At 42.9% G+C, this 18,718-nt stretch overlaps 1 long non-coding RNA gene across 1 annotated transcript in view; it reads left to right on the top strand.

The window, feature by feature from the left end:
- Window positions 1-16,121, top strand: part of LOC124788034 — a 113,942-nt gene extending 97,821 nt beyond the window's left edge. The window contains exons 2-3 of the long non-coding RNA XR_007016050.1: window positions 13,174-13,432; window positions 15,805-16,121. This is a non-coding gene — a long non-coding RNA (uncharacterized LOC124788034). The remainder of the gene's footprint in view (window positions 1-13,173; window positions 13,433-15,804) is intronic.
- Window positions 16,122-18,718: the final 2,597 nt, after the last annotated feature.

Here is an 18,718-nt window from a genome sequence, read left to right as displayed (position 1 = left end):
TTTTTAAGGGACAACCATCATCACTAAAGACAAAACTCTCACCGACGTTGACTAGTGCACCCTTACTGTACCGCCGGGCAAGGACTGGCCAGCCGCCTCACAGCTGGAATCCACCTTGCCCTGGACTAGGAGGGAGGGGTGTACATAAATACCGGACTATGACGCACACCGATTTTGACACTTAGTTAAATTAAATTAGAAGTAGAAGATAGGATAACACCTTAGAATACACTGCAGCGACACCAAGTCAAGAGCCAGCCCAGTGCCAGGGGCATGCCCACTGGGATTAGCTCAGTGGGCCTGGCTAACAACTAGTAGGTTTATAGTAGCTCTGGCACAACTTGTAACGCTGCAGGTAGCATGTAGTTTCCCCGTAGTTTAATGCTTAGAGCCCTATAGCGGTAAAAAATTAGAGTAAATAATAGTAATAATAATAATAATAATATTACCTGTAGTGTAGAATAACATTGCTGCATCTAATTTGTATCATACTAGGACCCACTAATGTAGTTAGGTAGTGGGTTATAATGTATAATGTAATGTATTGAATAAAGAATTTTTTTTTTTTTTTAAAAAAAAAAAAAAAAAAAAAGGTAGGAAGCTGTATTCGAATGCAGATCCACAGTATACAATACCCGAGTTAGCGTTCGAGTGTGGATCTGTTGCGTACTATGTATCCGGAGCTGTGTCCGGGGGCGGATCCACCACACGCAGCATCCGCGATAGGGTTTGCGGGTGGACCAAGCACGCGTTACGTCCGGACAAGTATTCTATGCTCGAAGTTTGTTCCACCAGCCGATAGGACTGGGTCTGGTAACATTTGCTTAGAGCCACTTCATGAAACAAGTTTAAACTGTGAAAGGTCTCTGCTGGATTCCTTTCTTGTTAATTTCTTAAATCTGTTGTCATTTACGGCATAAATTAGTCTTCTAAATTTACTGTGGTGTTTCTGACTATCTGGGAGGAGACTGAGCAGAGAAACGTGTTACTTTTACACATAAACAAGAACGATCTGTCACACTACTACACTTTAAAACACAGTTTATATGTAATTCATGTCACACAGTCTCATACGGAACCTACATCCGCTTTCTTTTATATACTGTATATGATAAGATACTGTCATCCCCCTTCCCTTCTGTGTGAAAGAATGAATGAGCAAATGTATTTCTAGTTGCATGCTGGATGGTAGCAGACAAGCCTGTCTGCTAGAGAACAGTAGGACCAACGTCGGAACAGGTAGCTACGCTTTCTAAAAGCAAAGAGTTTCTATCCTTAGTATGGTCCTGTCCGTCCCTTGTCATGTTGGTATAGGAAGCTGCTTCTCTGGTCACTTCCGTTTTGTATACGGAAGCACCCTTGGTAGGAGCCCAGGTCAGTCTGTCCGCGGCGAGCGTCTGAAGTGGTAAGATCTCCGGCTAAGCGCGTGTCTACTAAGTCCGTAGGCAATGGATTTCTTAAGTTCAGCCTAACTGAAAATTTATTCACCTTTATTTCAGGTTTAGCTCTAAAATATCTTATGTTATCTTAAATTGCAACGCAGTGTGATTCGAGTGTACTGTTCAGAATATCTTCCAGTAGCTGCTTTGTCACTACTTTGTGAGCAAAGTGAAACCACGTGTTGATCAGTAACTCTAACTAAGATCATCAATCTTAAATGCGAATGTGCGTGAGATTATAACGTCTCGTCTGACAATATTTTTCAATATAGCAACTTTTCTTTATGTTCAACCCACGTGGAGTGTACTTTGTGAGACCAGTACCACGTGCTTATACAACTGTTTGACCCATCAGGTTAATAGTAAGACGTTAGTAACCAGTTCGAGGTTTTCTTTTGTAAATTGCTTTTCGATCTAATTTATTTTAACTATCAAAATTATTGTGGAGTACACTCTTTGTGTAAACGAAGTTGACCACGTGAAGCATGTGGTGTAATCACCAAAGTAGCCCTCAGCTATTCCTTTCGGGAAGATTTCACAGGGAGTTAGTATGAATTTAGTATACCAGTGTGTGGTAATTACATGACGGACAGGATTGCGCTACGAACGTAACTTCTTTGGGTGAAAATTGAATCGGTTGGTTGTGGTTAATTTCCTCTTGCATATGTTTCAACGTTCTTCGTGTGTTATTTTATGAATGCAGTGTTGTATGCGGTCTCCCAATCTTGGCTCCATATTTGATGTGTTCTGTAAGATTACAAACTCACATTTTCACAATCCTAAATAAGCCACCAGTTTAGTTATGAATCAAGTTTAATATGCTGAAATTTCAATGATCAATGTTAAAATAAATTTCCAAATATAAACTGATTTATTTCTTTCTATTTTAATTCTCTTTTATATATATATATATATATATATATATATATATATATATATATATATATATATATATATATCACCGGCTGTCGTATGACGATTAAAAGATTATAATGGTGAAACAGTTGCGCAGTAATGCAAGGTTAACTTCACAGCTTTTAACCCGCTTTTATTGTCTATCATCACCGCTTTCATAACAAATTAATGCAACAACATTACAATTGACGCTGGTACTTTACTTGTTGGATTTCATCACACTTACTACTCACGTCCACTGAAGTGCGCTCTAGACCTCATTGTCTGCTTCCAACACACCACAGCCCGTACATAAGAAGCTAAAGAAGCTAGTTCAGTCAGGCAATATTGTTGTTAAGAATTTGGCACACTAATTCCGCAGTCATGAGAGAAAAATTAAGCACTGTAGCTTTTTAAACTAGGAGGTCATTCGACGAAAGGCAAGAAAGGCAGTTCATTAAGCTTATCCGTTACGGATGCTTAAGAACATGTTACCGCATATTCAGTACATATATGGAAAACTGTACTAGTCATTTACTTTTTAATTTTAATCTGTAAGCCGGTTTTCTAATCTTTTCAGTTTCATCTGCAGATGGAAGGAGTCTCATCTGCAGATGGTGTATACGAGATTACATGACTATTTCATAGCGTAAACCTGGGTGAAGGCTCTGTGACAAGAAGACAGAACATGCTGCAATGTATCGCCATCACTACGAATAATACCTATACAAGGAAGGCAACGTTTTTCCACAGGACGAAGAGATTGAAAATAACTCCTGTCAAAAGTAAACACAGTGAGAATGTTGCGATGGATTCTTTTAAATGGTATTCGCTCATCAGTTCCTCCATCCGTGTTTGTGATAGAATGCTTAATCCTACATGTCTCTTCCTGCTATAGGTAGAAGAAATAAGATAGCTTTTGTTGGTTACAGTACTTTACTCCCACAATAGAATGGTGCATCCAGCCGTAGATAATGGATAAGTGTAAATTCGATAGCGTATTTGTGTGACGAAGGACAACAGAAAAATTTGGGATAGATAAAACGTCCTCTCAGTTCATAGGTCCATTACAAAGAAATCAGTCTCGTTATTACTTAATCCCAACGACGTTTTCTCGTATTTCTAAACTGCATGACTTTCTGACGTTCAGCTATACGCTACGACTGTGCTTTTTATTTCGAAATAACATGCCGGTGCCCATTTTCTGGAAATACCTCCATTCACGAACCAACACTTTCAGATAAGAGCAAATGTAATTACTTGCAGCAAGCAAAGGAAGGAAGGAAGATTGTATTTAACGTCCCGCCAACATAGACGTCATTAGAGACGGGGCACAAGCCGGGATTGTGTCAAGGAAGAGGAAGGAAATCATCCATGCCCTTTGAAAGGACCTGTCCCGGCATTTGGCTGCAGCGATTCAGTGAAATCACGGAAAACCTAAATCTGGATGGCCAGATGTGGGTTTGAACCTTCAACCGCCCGAATGCGAGTCCATTGTGCTAACCACTGCACCACCTCGCTCGGTACTCGCAGGAAGTGACCACTAATAGTGTATACAAATGTGACTCATACCTTTTGAGTCACATTGAAATAGGTGGTAGTAGGTCCACAACTGATTGTATTGAGACGGGGAACCAGTAGTCGGAAATTCACGTTTATTGTGTTGTGGAACTACACAGCTCACACGACCTAACAACAACGTAGCTCATAGTACAAGAATTGTTCAGAGCGACGACCACCAGTCTCAAGGCATATATTGCAATGTCTGGAGTGAGGACAATCCCCATGTCACCTACTTCGGTTGCCACCAGCAACAATTGTCAATGTATGGGTATGGGCGGGCGTTGTCCATGATCACCTAATAGGACAGTATTTGCTGTCATCCTGTTTTATTAACCAGTGTTAACTGGTGTTCCTCTTAGATATTCTGCCACAGTTCCTAGAGATTGTACCCCACGTTGTCCCTGGTACAAGAGACACCAGGGACCTTTGAGAGAATGCGACTACTGAACTTCATGCGCCGTTGCCATGTATCCATTGAGACTCGTTGTCGTCACTTTGAACTATTACTATGATCTACACTGTTGCTGTGCAGTATACGCAGTGTATGTCCATAAGGCAATAAATGCCCATTTACGACCATTGGTGCCCTATAGCATTATAATCGTTTGTGGACTCACTATCACCTTTTTCAATTTGACCCAGTACCTTTGAGACACTGTGAATGAAAATAAAGAATGAAGTACATATGAAATGAAATGTCGTGTGGCTAGGGCCTCCCGTCAGGTAGACCGGTCGCCTTGTGGAAGTCTTTTGAGTTGACGCAACTTCGGTGACTTACGATTTGATAGGGATGACATGATGATGATGACGACAGCACAACATCTAGTCCCAGAGCCCAGAAAATCTCCGATCCAGCCGGGAATCGAACCCGGGCCCATTTGCACGGCACTCCGTCGCACTGTCCACTTTCCCTTTCTTTTCGTTTTTGATAGTTGTGCTTTGGTCGTTGCTTAAGTCACATGACATCCGCTCAAGTTCGTTTGTCGATGCTTCCACTCAGTTTTTTATTACAGAGGCCAACCAGCTCTCTGACCGAACACGCTGAGCTACCGTGCCGGCATTCACTCAGGTATCGGGTCGGATCTGAAGTACATCCGAAACAGATTAACTTTACAAGTTCTGGTGCAAAACAGATCGACACATAAATCATTGAGAATTGTTAAAAAAAACCGTATCTTTCGAGTGATTACATCTGTCAAAGTTAACACATCAGATAATCGGAACTGAACGAGTTGTAAGGTAAAACAAAGTTAAATTGCGTTCAGATAAGGATTTTTGGTACTAGTACTAGTTGTATGAACATTCCCGAAATAAGTAAACCATCTTCAGTCATTAAATATCAGAAGCCACCCATCACGGACAGTCTTGCAGGTAATAGTTGTCCATTTATATTTCCTGTTCATCTCCTGCACGATATGCTTAACGCGAAGTTACAGACGTCGAATACAGAATGAAGATTTTTACAGGGCGACAATTATTGAACTATATGAAATAAAATCATCATAACTTCTGAACGATTTGCGTTATGACGTTCAAATTGCACGGTTGGCCGCGGGGCATGATGAGAATGAGTATGCGCAATTTGAACGTGAAAGTGAACAAAATTGGCGCATTTGGGGGACTGAGAATCCACATTTCGCGATCGCGAAGTCTCTTCTGTCCCAATGTGTGAATGTGTGGTCTGCAACGTCCGGTCATGGAATAATCAGTGCGACATTCTCTGATTGCACGGTGCCTAACGAACGGTAAGTGAGGGCTTTGAATGAATATTTCATCCCCATTATTCAAAGCGTCCATCAATTCGACAATACGTGGTTCATGTAAGTCGGAGCTCGAACCCATCGAAGCAGGAGAGTGTTTGATGCCCTCGAGGAGCAGTCTGTTGACAGCATTCTTGCTCTGGGGTGCCCAGACACCATCGGCATGGGCTTCGATTGGCCGCCGTATCCTGCGGATCTTAACACATGCGGCACCTTTTTGTGGGGCTGTATTGAAGACAAAGTGTACAGCAATAACACTAAAACGATTGCTGAGCTGAAAACAGCCATTCAGGAAGTCATCGAGAGCGTCAATGTTCAGACACTTCAGCGGGTCATGTAGAATTTCGCTATTCTTCTACGCCACATCTTCGTCAAGGCTAAACAGTGCTGGCACCACAACTCTACCAAACTTAAGGAAGTCGTGCAGATCGAAAATGCCAAACCGCATTGCTAAATGGAATGTCACGCTGGACAGAGTGCTTCCGCGAAGGGAAGACCAAAGCCATAGTGTGCCGGGCTTTGGAATACACATAGGGAGCACATTGGACAAGCGTGTAATTTTTCACAATGTGGCCGACACTGCTTTAACCTCTCTCATGTTACTGTCATCAACCCTACGTGAGTTATATTGGGGAGGTAGTACAATTGTCACACAGTCTTCCTCGATTATCATTTCATTAAATTCATCCGTCAGGGATGCGTCAGAACTGGTTTGGATTTTCTTCTAAATAATCCCACATAAATCCCATAACCATTGTGGGGCGGCGAATAAGTTGTAAAAATAAATTCCTGTATAAATGCTTGCATGTTGAATCAGTTTCTGGCTTTTAGAATGTTGTTAATGCTGTCTTTCGCCATTCTCAACACTGGCTCTCTATTTACTTTTTAGCACCCAGAAAGTGATTTAACAAAACGTGAAGCCTGTAATTAGAGTTCCTAGTGCCCACTTCATCTGAGAATACAATTATAGCTGCAGCTTATAGCTCTGAGGAATTAGGAGATTGTCCGGGATTTCTAATCAAAAACAATTTTCCAGAATAGTTGAGTATATTCTGAAGTTTACTGATAAAAAACACAAGTATCCTTTCAACCTAACTAACAGAGCAGTTCAGAGTCTAATGCGCTGATGCAACTATAAATGTCCGAATTAAATGTTGAAATGAATGCTCGCCATAATTTGATGAGAGTATTTCATCAAACGCCACGCTAAATAATTGGTAGAATGTCTGTCCCGCGACGGCACGTGAAAATACGACAATACGCAAACTGAAGCTAGATAATGAAAATCATCCCAGAATTAACACTTCACTTGAAATGTTTTCATGGTTCCGCATATCTCTAGTAACTTAATACGGCACCCGAGGCTGTTTGTAGCAGTGATACCAATGCGACGCGACTCCCGACACTGATGGCGTGTCATTCAGCGTCTGGAGAGAACTGGGGCCTTGCTTCCTCGCGCAACGTTCTTATATATAAAGCCGCGGTGCGGACGTCTAAGGGAACGCCTGATCAAATCGGCTCTCCCGACTAGCCGCTGGGCTAGTAATGCACCACTTCAAGTTACATAATAATTTATAGCTTCTTTTGCTGATGGCCGATGAAGCTCTTAATTTAAACGTGCATTCAGCACGCAGGTAAGTATTGATAATAAATTTTTGACGTGGCTAAGTTAAATATTTTGGGCGAGAGAATTAATTAAATTACACTGCACGCAGTAGATGAGCTCTGAACTGGCCCTTTTGAGATCCGCTATCGCTATAATTTTATAGGTATTCAAAAGAAACTTTTCACATCTTCATAGTCATAGCGGACTTCCAACCTATTTAAATCTAAACATCCTAGCCTTATTTATTAGCCTACTTCATCTATCTTGCTTCCTTCAGTTTTGAGACGAAAACCAAAAAATCATGAATTTCCACTAAAATCTTAATTTGTGAAATCCAAAGTACTGTTTTTATTAAATCATTCTGAAAGATGAATCTAAATATAAATTTTGAAGTCTCTAGCTCTTTTCTGCTGCGCCAATGATTTTTTTCAGAAAAACGTCCAAATTTCGAAAATGGCTGAAGTTATCGAACTGATAATTAACACACATTAATTTAGTATTACTTCTGACATGCCAGAAAAGTTTTAGGTTCTTTGCTTGATTTTTAAAGTATTGCGCAACATTTATGACGTCAGAGCTAGTTACAGCAGACTGGCTGGCACACAATGGAAACTGAAGTGAATTTACTACAGCGTGAGTAGGCTGCTTCCCTACACCATCCCTGATACGTGTACAAATCCGTAACATAAAACTTAGGAGCAAATCTCTGTGGCCGTGGAACGAGTCAGTACAGGAAAGTAACACCAGAAAATTAATAATAGATAAAAAGTGAGAGTATATAAACCCTATGCGGACGACAAACTACAAGTTTTCTTTAACGCAATCAACAATATAACATGGGTATTAGCTTAATCTTTTACCAGAACTCCCTGACAGGATAGGAGTAAGCCACGAAGAAAGACTTCAGTTTAGACTTGAAAGTGCATGAATTACTGCTAACATTTTTAATACTTGTGGTAGCTCATTGAAAATGGGTACAGTGAATATTGCACATCTTTCTACACCAGAGGTAAGGAGATACGATCCAGATGCAGATTGGGTTTGTACTTAGTATTAACTGAGTGAAAGCTGCTAACTGTTGAGGTGAAAGGGCACAAGCCACCTGGCTTGCCTCTTTCCATTTATATGCTAAATTCATCTTCCCCTTGTCATCACTAACGACAACCAGGACACTTTAGTTTCATCACGCTACAAGTCTCATGACGACATTTAATGCTGGAGAATTTAGTTTATAAAACTGCAGTGGTTGTTTTTCGAGGCTTGTTGTTCCGTTCTAAGAATCAGCGAGAAACGCTCAGTTCGCATAGAATTCAGAGAGCAACAGGGGAGACCACACGGCATTCAGAGGCTTAAATCGGTCTTACGCTTGTCACGTGAGATGGGTCGCAGAGTTCCCATGTCAACCAAGCTACGGCGGGGTCCGCGGTATTCGGTACGCTTCGGCTCGTAGAAGCCTGGGGGTGGTAGTCTCTAGTGCTGGCTGCCAGATAATAATTTATGGTGAGAAATGATAAGTCCTGAAATATCTGGGCCTACGCGGTGCCGGCCGGTGTGGCCGAGTGGTTCTAGGCGCTTCAGTCTGGAACCGCCCGACTGCTACGGTCGCAGGTTCTAATCTTGCCTCGGCCATGGATGTGTGTGATGTCCTTAGGTTAGTTAGGTTTAAGTAGCTCTAAGTTGTAGGGGACTGATGACCTCAAATGTTAAGTCCCATAGTGCTCGGAGCCAGAGCCTACGCGGTGGGAGAGGAAGCCTCACGTCGTTGCCGTCACGTTGGTCAGGCTTCCGGAAAATCAGAAGTGTGTAGACAACGCTCTGATTCCCCCATCGCCTTCTGACGTGAGATGGGAATTTCTAGAGCAAACTTGCGGGGAAGATGCGTTTTGATTGGCCCGCATCTGGAGACATTCTGCGATATAATTTACTACTAATGGCAGTTTTCACGCTACTGGGGAAAACAATAAGATTTTGCCTGATTGGCGGTTTCGGCCAGAACGTCGCAAACCGCAGATTCGGGAGCAGGGGCATGTGAAGATAGACACTCTTGGTTTGGATGTGGAAGGTGAAAGGTCACTGGTTTTAGACATCGACGACGGTGGATGGGACTGCCTGGTATCCGAGTCCTGACGAGCAACCTTCTGGTTCAGCTACACGTACACCTACATGGATACTCTGCAAATCACATTTAAGTGCCTGGCAGAAGGTTCATCGAACCACCTTCACAATACTCTATTATTCCAATCTCGTATAGCGCGGAAAAAACAAGCACCTATTTCTTTTCGTACGAGCGCTGATTTCCATTATTTTATCGTAGTGATCGTTTCTCACTATGTATGTCGGTGTCAACAAAGTATTTTCGCATTGGGAGGTGAAAGTTGGTGATTGGAATTTCATGAGAAGATTCGGTCGCAACGAAAAACACCTTTCTTTTAATGATTTCCAGCCCAAATCCTGTATCATTCGTGTGACACTCTCTCCCATATTTCGCGATAAGACAAAAAGTGCTGCCCTTCTTTGAACTTTTTCGATGTACTCCTTCAGTCCAGTCTGGTAAAAATCTCACACCGCGCAGCAGTATTCTAAAACAGCACAGACAAGCGTAGTGTAGGCAATCTCCTTAGTTTCCAGAATGAGATTTTCACTCTGCAGCGGATTGTGCGCTGATATGGAACTTCCTGGCAGATTAAAACTGTGTGCCGGACCGAGACTCGAACTCGGGACCTTTGCCTTTCGCGGGCAAGTGCTGTACCATTCTTCTCATTCTGGAAACATCCCCCAGGGTGTGGTTAAGCCATGTCTCCGCAATATCATTTCTTTCTGGAGTGCTAGTTCTGCAAGGTTCGCAGGAGAGCTTCTGTAAAATTTGGAAGGTAGGAGACGAGATACTGGCAGAAGTGAAGCTGTGAGGACGGGGCGTGAGTCGTGCTTGGGTAGCTCAGTTGGTACAGCACTTGCCCGCGAAAGGCAAAGGTCCGGAGATCGAGTCTCGGTCCGGCACACAGTTTTAATCTGCCACGAAGTTTCTTAATCTCCTTAGTAGATCTGTTACATTATCTAAGTGTCCTGCCAATAAAACGCACTCTATTATTCATATGCGACCACCAACGGCCGGTTTACTGCGACAGCGCATTGTGAGTACTGGCGATAAGTAGCCGTTGATGTTTCCAAAGGGTACGTACCGTTGCCACAGTACCGTTAATCCCGGTTGCAGAGATATTACCATTTGACTTATTATTCAACCACTGGAGTAACTAAGACTTTTGGTGTGCTGCATTCGTATTAGTTATTGAATTTCCAATTAGAACAGTGTAGACCCACCTTCAATTGCTTCATACCTTAATTGCAAATACTTTTTCTGTGGTCGTGCCTCCGAGTCTTATGCTATGCCACTGCTTTTAATATAATAAAACATCAGTTTGATTTTATTTGTACTTCATTTGAAGTGCTTCAATTCGTTATTATTAATATTTTTCGTTTTAGTAAGTATAAGTTTCCTTTAATTTACGTCTATGGTCACAAACGTTTTGTTAGCTGATTACCGGTATCGGTCTTTACTTATATGTATTTGACGATGCTGGTGCTGATTCCGCATTTAACATTTGACGATGCCACTATGGCTGCAGTACACTAGGACTTTGTTTTTATGAAACACATATGAAAATGGTCATTAAAGACCGAAACCGGTGATATGTTAACAAAAAGTTTGTGACCATAGACGTAAATTGAAGGAAACTTATTACATATACGGGTCACCGGTTTTTCGCGACAATTTCGCAGCTTGTGAAATTAGTAAGTATACTCATTCAGTAGCGTTTTATAGGAATTTATTACCTTAGGATTGCATGTTATGATCATTTCAGAGACAGCGATTCCGCTGGCCAATTAAAATTTAACTTCAGATCTTAAGGGATGCGTAAAGCAGTCTGGGCAGTTGCATCATTCCGGTACGATTTCACATCGACACACAGCGATTTTTTTATGAGAATAAGCTCATCTTGTTAAGAACAATCGACGTTAAAGAAAATATATATTGAGGAACCAATGACTTGCCCTCCCTGCTTTAGATATCACATGTTCTTTACTCTTAAAGTTCTCTTTGTAGGGTTAGCCCTATAAATATACACGACTTGACGAGCTGCATAAATACACTACTGGCAATTAAAATTGCTACACGAAGAAGAAATGCTGATGATAAACAGGTATTCATTGGACAAATATATTATACTGGAACTGACATGTGATTACATTTTCACGCAATTTGGCTGCTTAGATCCTGAGAAATCAGTACCGAGAACAACCACCTATGGCGGTAATAACGGCCTTGATACACCTGGGCATTGAGTCAAACAGAGCTTGGATGGCGTGTACAGGTACAGCTGCCCATGCAGCTTCGACACGATACCGCGGTTCATCAAGAACAGTGACTGGCGTATTGTGACGAGCCAGTTGCTCGGCCACCTTTGACCAGACGTATTCAATTGGTGACAGATCTGGAGAATGTGCTGGCCAGGGCAGCAGTCGAACATTTTCTGTACCCAGAAAGGCCCGTACAGGACCTGGAACATGTCGTCGTGCATTATCCTGCTGAAATGTAAGGTTTCACAGGGATCGAATGAAAGTTAGAGCCACAGGTCGTAACACATCTGAAATGTAACGTCCACTGCTCAAAGTGCCGTCAGTGCGAACAAGAGGTGACCGACACGGGTAACCAATGGCACCCCATACCATCACGGCGGGTGATTCGCCAGTATGGCGATGACGAATACACGCTTCCAATGTGCGTTCACCGCGATGTCGCCAACCACGGATGCGACCATCATGATGCTGTAAACAGAACCTGGATTCATCCGAAAAAATGACGTTTTGCCATTCGTGCACCCAGGTCCGTCGTTGAGTACACCATCGCAGGCGCTCCTGTCTGTGATGCAGCATCAAGGGTAACCGCAGCCATGGTCTCCGAGCTGATAGTCCATGCTGCTGTAAACGGCGTCGAACTGTTCGTGCCGATTGTTGTTGTCTCGCAAACGTCCCCATCTATTGACTCATGGATCGAGACGTGGCTACACTATACGCTACAGCCATGTGGATAAGATTCCTGTCATCTCGACTGCTAGTGGGATCCAGCACGGCGTTCCGTATTACCCTCCTGAACCCACCGATTCCAAATCTGCTAACAGTCATTGGATGTCGACCAAGGTGAGCAGCAATGTCGCGATACGATAAACCGCAATCTCGATAGGCTACAATCCGACCTTTATCAAAGTCGGAAACGTGATGGTACGCATTTCTCCTCCTTACACGAGGCATCACAACAACGTTTCACCAGGCAACGCCGGTCAACTTCTGTTTGTGTATCAGAAATCGGTTGGAAACTTTCCTCATGTCAGCATGTTGTAGGTGCCGCCACCGGCGCCAACCTTGTGTGAATGGTCTGAAAAGCTAATCATTTGCATATCACAGCATCTTCTTCTTGTCGGTTAAATTTCGCGTCTGTAGCACGTTATCTTCGTGGTGTAGCAATTTTAATGGCAAGTAGTGTAGTATTTGTCGATTTAGTAAATATACTTATTAGCTTTTTATAGCAATTTCTTATCTTAGGATTCCATGATATGATCATTTCAGAGACAGCGATTCCACTGGGCAGTTAAAATTCAGCTTCAGATCGTAAGGGATGCGTAAACCAGTCTGGGCAGTTGTATCATTCCGGTACGATTTCACATCGACAAACCGCGGTTTTTTTGTGCTGAGAATAAGATCATCTTGTTAACAACAAACGACATTAAAGAAATAATATTGAGGAACGAATGTCTTGCTCTCGCTGCTTTAGATTTCATATGTTCTTTCTTCGTAAAGTTCTCTTAGTAGGGCGAAATCCTGTAAATTTATACGACATGACAATTTGCAGAAACAGTTTACCACTCGTCCCGCGGGTGCGCCTAGCTGGCAGAGGCCCGCCTGAGCGTCCTTGGCGACGCAGCCCGGACTACAGGTTCCGCCGCAGCCCTCGCTGCCGGCCGCCCCGGCCGCACCTCACCTCATACCCCGAGAGAAGGAGCGCCAGCCACGCCCGTGCCCCGGGGCAGAGCTGTGTGCATCTCCAGCCGCTATAAATGTGCTGCCCGACAGCCGAGGGGCATCAGTCGACTCAAAGCGGCACTATGAAGACCCTCGTAAGTATACCGCAGCATTCACTCCTGCCGTTTTATCTGTTTAAGAGGGCGCATCACAACGTCAGCGAACAGATGAGAGATATTTCGAGTGGTTATCACAACAGCGATTCTTTCCCTCTCTTCTGCGTGCACAGCGCATAGAAGTGCATGTTATTAGGGTGATTATTTAGGAAGGTCGTGTGAGAAGACTCGAGCTGCAGACTGTCAATAATGTCTGAGCACATTCATGCATGCAGATGGTTTGTTGTGCTTGATGATAGTGCGATAAATGCTTAAATATGCTGTGTTACAGATTCATAGGAAGAATATAACTATCGTAATATACCATTTGGTTACATATACTCTCCTGTTCCACCAGTAAGATGCACGAAACATGCCTTGCATGGAGGAATCATCAAAGAGAACAATATACCCGAGCTGATATTCATTATTTGATTAGTACCAATTCATAGGAAGTCATTTGACGGCTGCTCCAATTTTGGTTTGTTTATAATTTTGATTCATTACTGATAACATTCTGTAAACCACAGTAATACAAGGACAGTGAGAAAGATATTGAATGTTTGTTTATTTTACTCGCGTTAGGAGAATCACAGTTTGATGATAAAAGCGCTATTGCATAAAAAGCTAACGTGTGCACAATTTAGATAAAATAATACATTGAAGTGAGTAAATTGTATGGAACGGATGCTTTGAAGACGGACATTACAAATGTATGAAGAGAGACATTTCTTAAACGTTATTAAAACGACAGTTTGGACCTCAGTGGTACACCATGTCAGCAATGTGGTGCAGCTTAGCAACACTCGCAAAAGGGTAAAGCCGCATTTCCTGTTCTTTAGTTTCCCGAAGCTGCAGATCTCACTATGTTCAACGCATTCCATGGCTCTCTGTGCCTTGATAGGACTGCCTCAAATGGACTCACGCGTCCAACAAGTTGATAGCAGGCAGCCTTAATCTCTCAGGCGACGTGCTATATAGTCCTCTTAGATAACGTTCTTTCGGTCAAATCGCCTCCCTGTAAACCGTTATTCTGAGGTTCTCAAGAACTTATATACCTAATACAGGACTACTAAAATGTATCCATCCTTAACTAGAGATGTTCATCTTTCTGCATCACGAATGATGTTGTCGGTGACTGAATGAATCTGCGGTACGTTGCGTGATGTGCCGACCAGAGTTATTCTTTAGTGCTCTTCCTATTTGAGGTGTTAGCTACGATGTAATTTTTGTGACCAAAACTGTTGTTTTTCCAGAGGTGTTCCTGTTTTTACTGCTAGTTTCATGGAGGTTTATTAAGCGGAACTGTCATGACGTCACAAAATTGAAGCCCATGTCCGTCATATTAGTTGTCCTGAACATTAGCTTCTAGTGGAAGCGCTTTGATAAAAAATGAGAACTTACATAATTTACGGGCGTACTAATCATTTTGATTACACTCTGAACTGTAAAGGAATCACATTTGGACCTGCCGTAGTCGCCGAGAGGTTCTAGGCGCTACAGTCTGGAACCGCGCGACCGCTACGGTCGCAGGTTCGAATCCTGCCTCGGACATTGATGTGTGTAATGCCCTTATGTTAGTTACGTTTAAGTAGTTCTAAGTTGTAGGGGACTGATGACCACAGTAGTTAAGTCTCATAGTGCTCAGAGCCATTTGAACTATTTGATTTGAATCACATTTCATTCGTAAGTAGACTCGTTTTGTGTTATATACATGAATTTTGGTTGCAGTGCTTACTTTTACTGTAGTGGTTCTATTTCTGTAGTTTGACTTTAGATTTCCTACCAATCCAAGTCGGAAAGCTCTCTCAGTGAACGCTACGAGAAGGAAAGACTGGAAACCTACCAAACACAGTAAAATATGTTCTTAGCAGTTTCGGGAGGAGGACACAGACCGAACATCAGTTTCGTCAGTCCATATTAAGGAAAATGCTGGATTACGAAAGCACCCTTTTCATATAACACACTTCTCTTCTTGGTTATTCGAAACGTATAACAAAGAGAAAGTTTCATTAAGGATGCGAAACGCGTCGCATTACTGGATCACATATGTGTTTAGGATGAGATAAACGTCTTCTTCACACTGTATTATTCACGAAACCACCGAAATATTTTCTATTTAAAACTTCTGAGAGCAAAAGATTGAAATTAAAAACAAGAAACAGTCGTAGTCGGCAGTCTAGTAATAAACTGGGGCATCTAACATGGCTATGCTAGCTTTAAAGCAACGCATAGCGCATGTCTTTAGTGCTATCTCCTGTTATTATACCTCCGTGGCTAGTTCTCTTATTACATCATTTACCAGACATATTGCTGTTTTGTTGTTGGCTGTGCTACAGTGTCTGTGACCAGAGATGTTCTCTTTGCCACAGGTGTTCCTGTTTGTGGTGCTGGCTGTGGTGTGCGCGGCTCTGGCTGTGCCGGGCCCTCTGCCCCTACCACGTCCTGGCCCAGTGCCGATCCCTGCTGCACCCAGGGAGACCCTGCGTGGCAGCGAGCAGGTCTACTACGGTGCTTACTACCCGTATGTCGTCTGATGACCTGACACTGTACTCCAGCATCATCCAGTGACGGCATTATCGACTTGGCATCGACACGGACATCCCCTCTAAAGCTCCTGGCCAAAATGTGTTTTCTGTATACTTTGTCTGGACTCCTACTTGTCAATAAACATTATTCTATCTACTGAGTACTGTTTAAATGGTTCCATTTTCATTGATTATTACCAGACTCGTTATGCAGTGTAACGATAAAACCAGTTTGATGTTATTTACCAATACTTATGACAACAAAAACTTCAAATAGTTAACAATATACATTGTCCAATGATACAGGGTGACAATTATTGAACTATATGAAAAAAGAGTAAATTACTTACAAAATACAGTTTGCAAAAACTTTATTCATACTGTAAACGTCACTAGGGCTATTCGGATTTAGGTTATGACATGTTCGATATGCCTGCCATCATTGATGAGATGATGTGGAACAGACGGATAGCGAAATTCTCCATGACCCGCTGAAGTACCGGAACATCGACGCTCTCGATGACTTCCTGAATGGCTCTTTTCAACTCAACAATGGTTTTGGGGTTATTGCTGTACACATTGTCTTCAATATAGACCCACAAAAACGAGCCACACGTGTTAAGATCCGGAGAATACGGCGGCCAATCGAGGCCCTTGCCGGTGGTGTCTGGGCACCACAGAGCAAGAATGCTATCGACAGAGGGCTCCTCCAGGGCATCAAACACTCTCTGCTTCGATGGGTTCGAGCTCCGTCTTACATGAACCACGTCTCGTCGAATTCATGGTCACTTTGGGTAATGGGTGTGAAATCATCTTTCAAAGCCCTCACTTACCGTTCGTTAGGCACCGTGCGATCAGAGAATGTCGCAGTGATTATTCCATGACCGGACGTTGCACACCACACATTCAGCCGTTGGGACAGAAGAGACTTCACGGTGGCGAAATGTGGATTCTCAGTCCCCCAAAAGCTCCAATTTTGTTCACTTTCACGTTCAAATTGCGCATACTCATTCTCATCATGCCCCGCGGCCAACCGTGCAGTTTGAACGTCCAAACGCAAATCGTTGAGAAGTTATGACGATTTTACTTCATATAGATCAATAATTGTCGCCCTGTACAAATCTTCATTCTGTATTCGACGTCTGTAAGTTCGCGCTAAGCATATCGTGCAGGAGATGAACAGGAAATATAAATGGACAGCTATTACCTGCTGAATGCAAGACTGTCTGTGATGGGTGGCTTCTGATATTTAATGACTGAAGATTGTTTACTTATTTCGGAAATGGTCATACAAGTAGTAGTCGTACCAAAAATCCTTATCTGAACGCAATGCAACCTTAAAACTCGTTCAGTTCCGATTATCTGATGTGTTACCTTTCACAGATGCAATCACTGGAAAGATACGGTTTTTTTTAACAATTCTCAATGATTTACGTGTCCATCTGTTTTGCAGCAGAACTTGTAAAGTTAATCTATTTCGGATGTACTTCAGGTCCGAGCCGATACCTGAGTGAATGCCGGCACGGTAGCTCAGCGTGTTCGGTCAGAGAGCTGGTTGGCCTCTGTAATAAAAAGCTGAGTCGAAATATCAACAAACGAACTTGTCGGATGTCATGTGACGTCCGCAACGACCAAAACACAACGATCAACAACGAAAAAGAAAAGGGAAAGTGTACAGTGCGACAGAGTACCCGGCAAAGGGGCCCGGATTCGATTCCCGGTTGGATCGGAGATTTTCTCCGCTCAGGGTGTAGATGCTGTATTGTCCTCATCATCATCGTGTCATCCTTATCAACACGTAAGTCACCGAAGTTGCGTCAACTCAAAAAACTTGCACCAGGCGACCGGTCTACCTGACGGGAGGTCCTAGCCACACGACATTTCATTTGGTATGTACTTCATTCTTTATTTCCATACACAGCGTCTCAAACCTACTGGATCAAATTGAAACAGGTGATAGTGAATCCGCAACCGATTTTTATGCCATAGGGAACCAATGGTCGTAAATGGGCATTTATTGCGTTATGGACATACAAGCGTATACAGCATAGCAACAACATAGATCACAGAAATAGTTCAAAGTGACGACCACGAGTCTCAGTGGATGCATGCCAACGGCGCATGAAGTTCAGTCGCGTTCTCTCAAAGGTCCATGGTGTCTGTGGTACCAGGAGACAGGCAGCTTGGATCCTAGCAAACAGGTCTTCATCCGATTCCACGGAGGTCTGATACAGCAACATTTTGACGTAATCTTACAGCAAAAACTTCAGAGTGTGAGATCCAGCAATCGCGCTGGCCATGCGACAGGACGTCACCTTCGAATCCAACAATGAGAGCGCGTGTTGTTGAAGTGCTCGTAGACACTAACATCGGAGTGGGCTGGTGTATCGTCGTGTTGGAATCACATACTTTCGCGGAAAACATGGGGTAAATCTTCAAGAACTGTTGCAGCACATCTAACAGGAACACCAGTTAATACGGGTTAATAATACAGGATGATAGCGAATATTGTCCTATTATGTGATCCTGGACACCGCCCGCCCATACCCATACATTGACAGAGAATTGTTGCTGGTGGTAACCCAAGTAGGTGGCATGGGGATTGTCCTCACTCCAGACATTGCAATATATGCCTTGAACTGGTGGTCGTCGCTCTGAACAATTCTTATACTATGAGCTACGTTGTCGTTAGGTCGTGTGAGCTGTGTAGTTCCACAAAACAATAAATGTGAATTTCCGACTACTGGTTTCTCGTCTC

This window comes from Schistocerca piceifrons, chromosome 3 (genome assembly GCF_021461385.2).
Source record: "Schistocerca piceifrons isolate TAMUIC-IGC-003096 chromosome 3, iqSchPice1.1, whole genome shotgun sequence".
NCBI lineage: Eukaryota > Metazoa > Arthropoda > Insecta > Orthoptera > Acrididae > Schistocerca > Schistocerca piceifrons.
The sequence above is the reverse complement of the archived record's forward strand: the minus strand, read 5'-3'. Positions and strand labels throughout refer to the sequence as shown.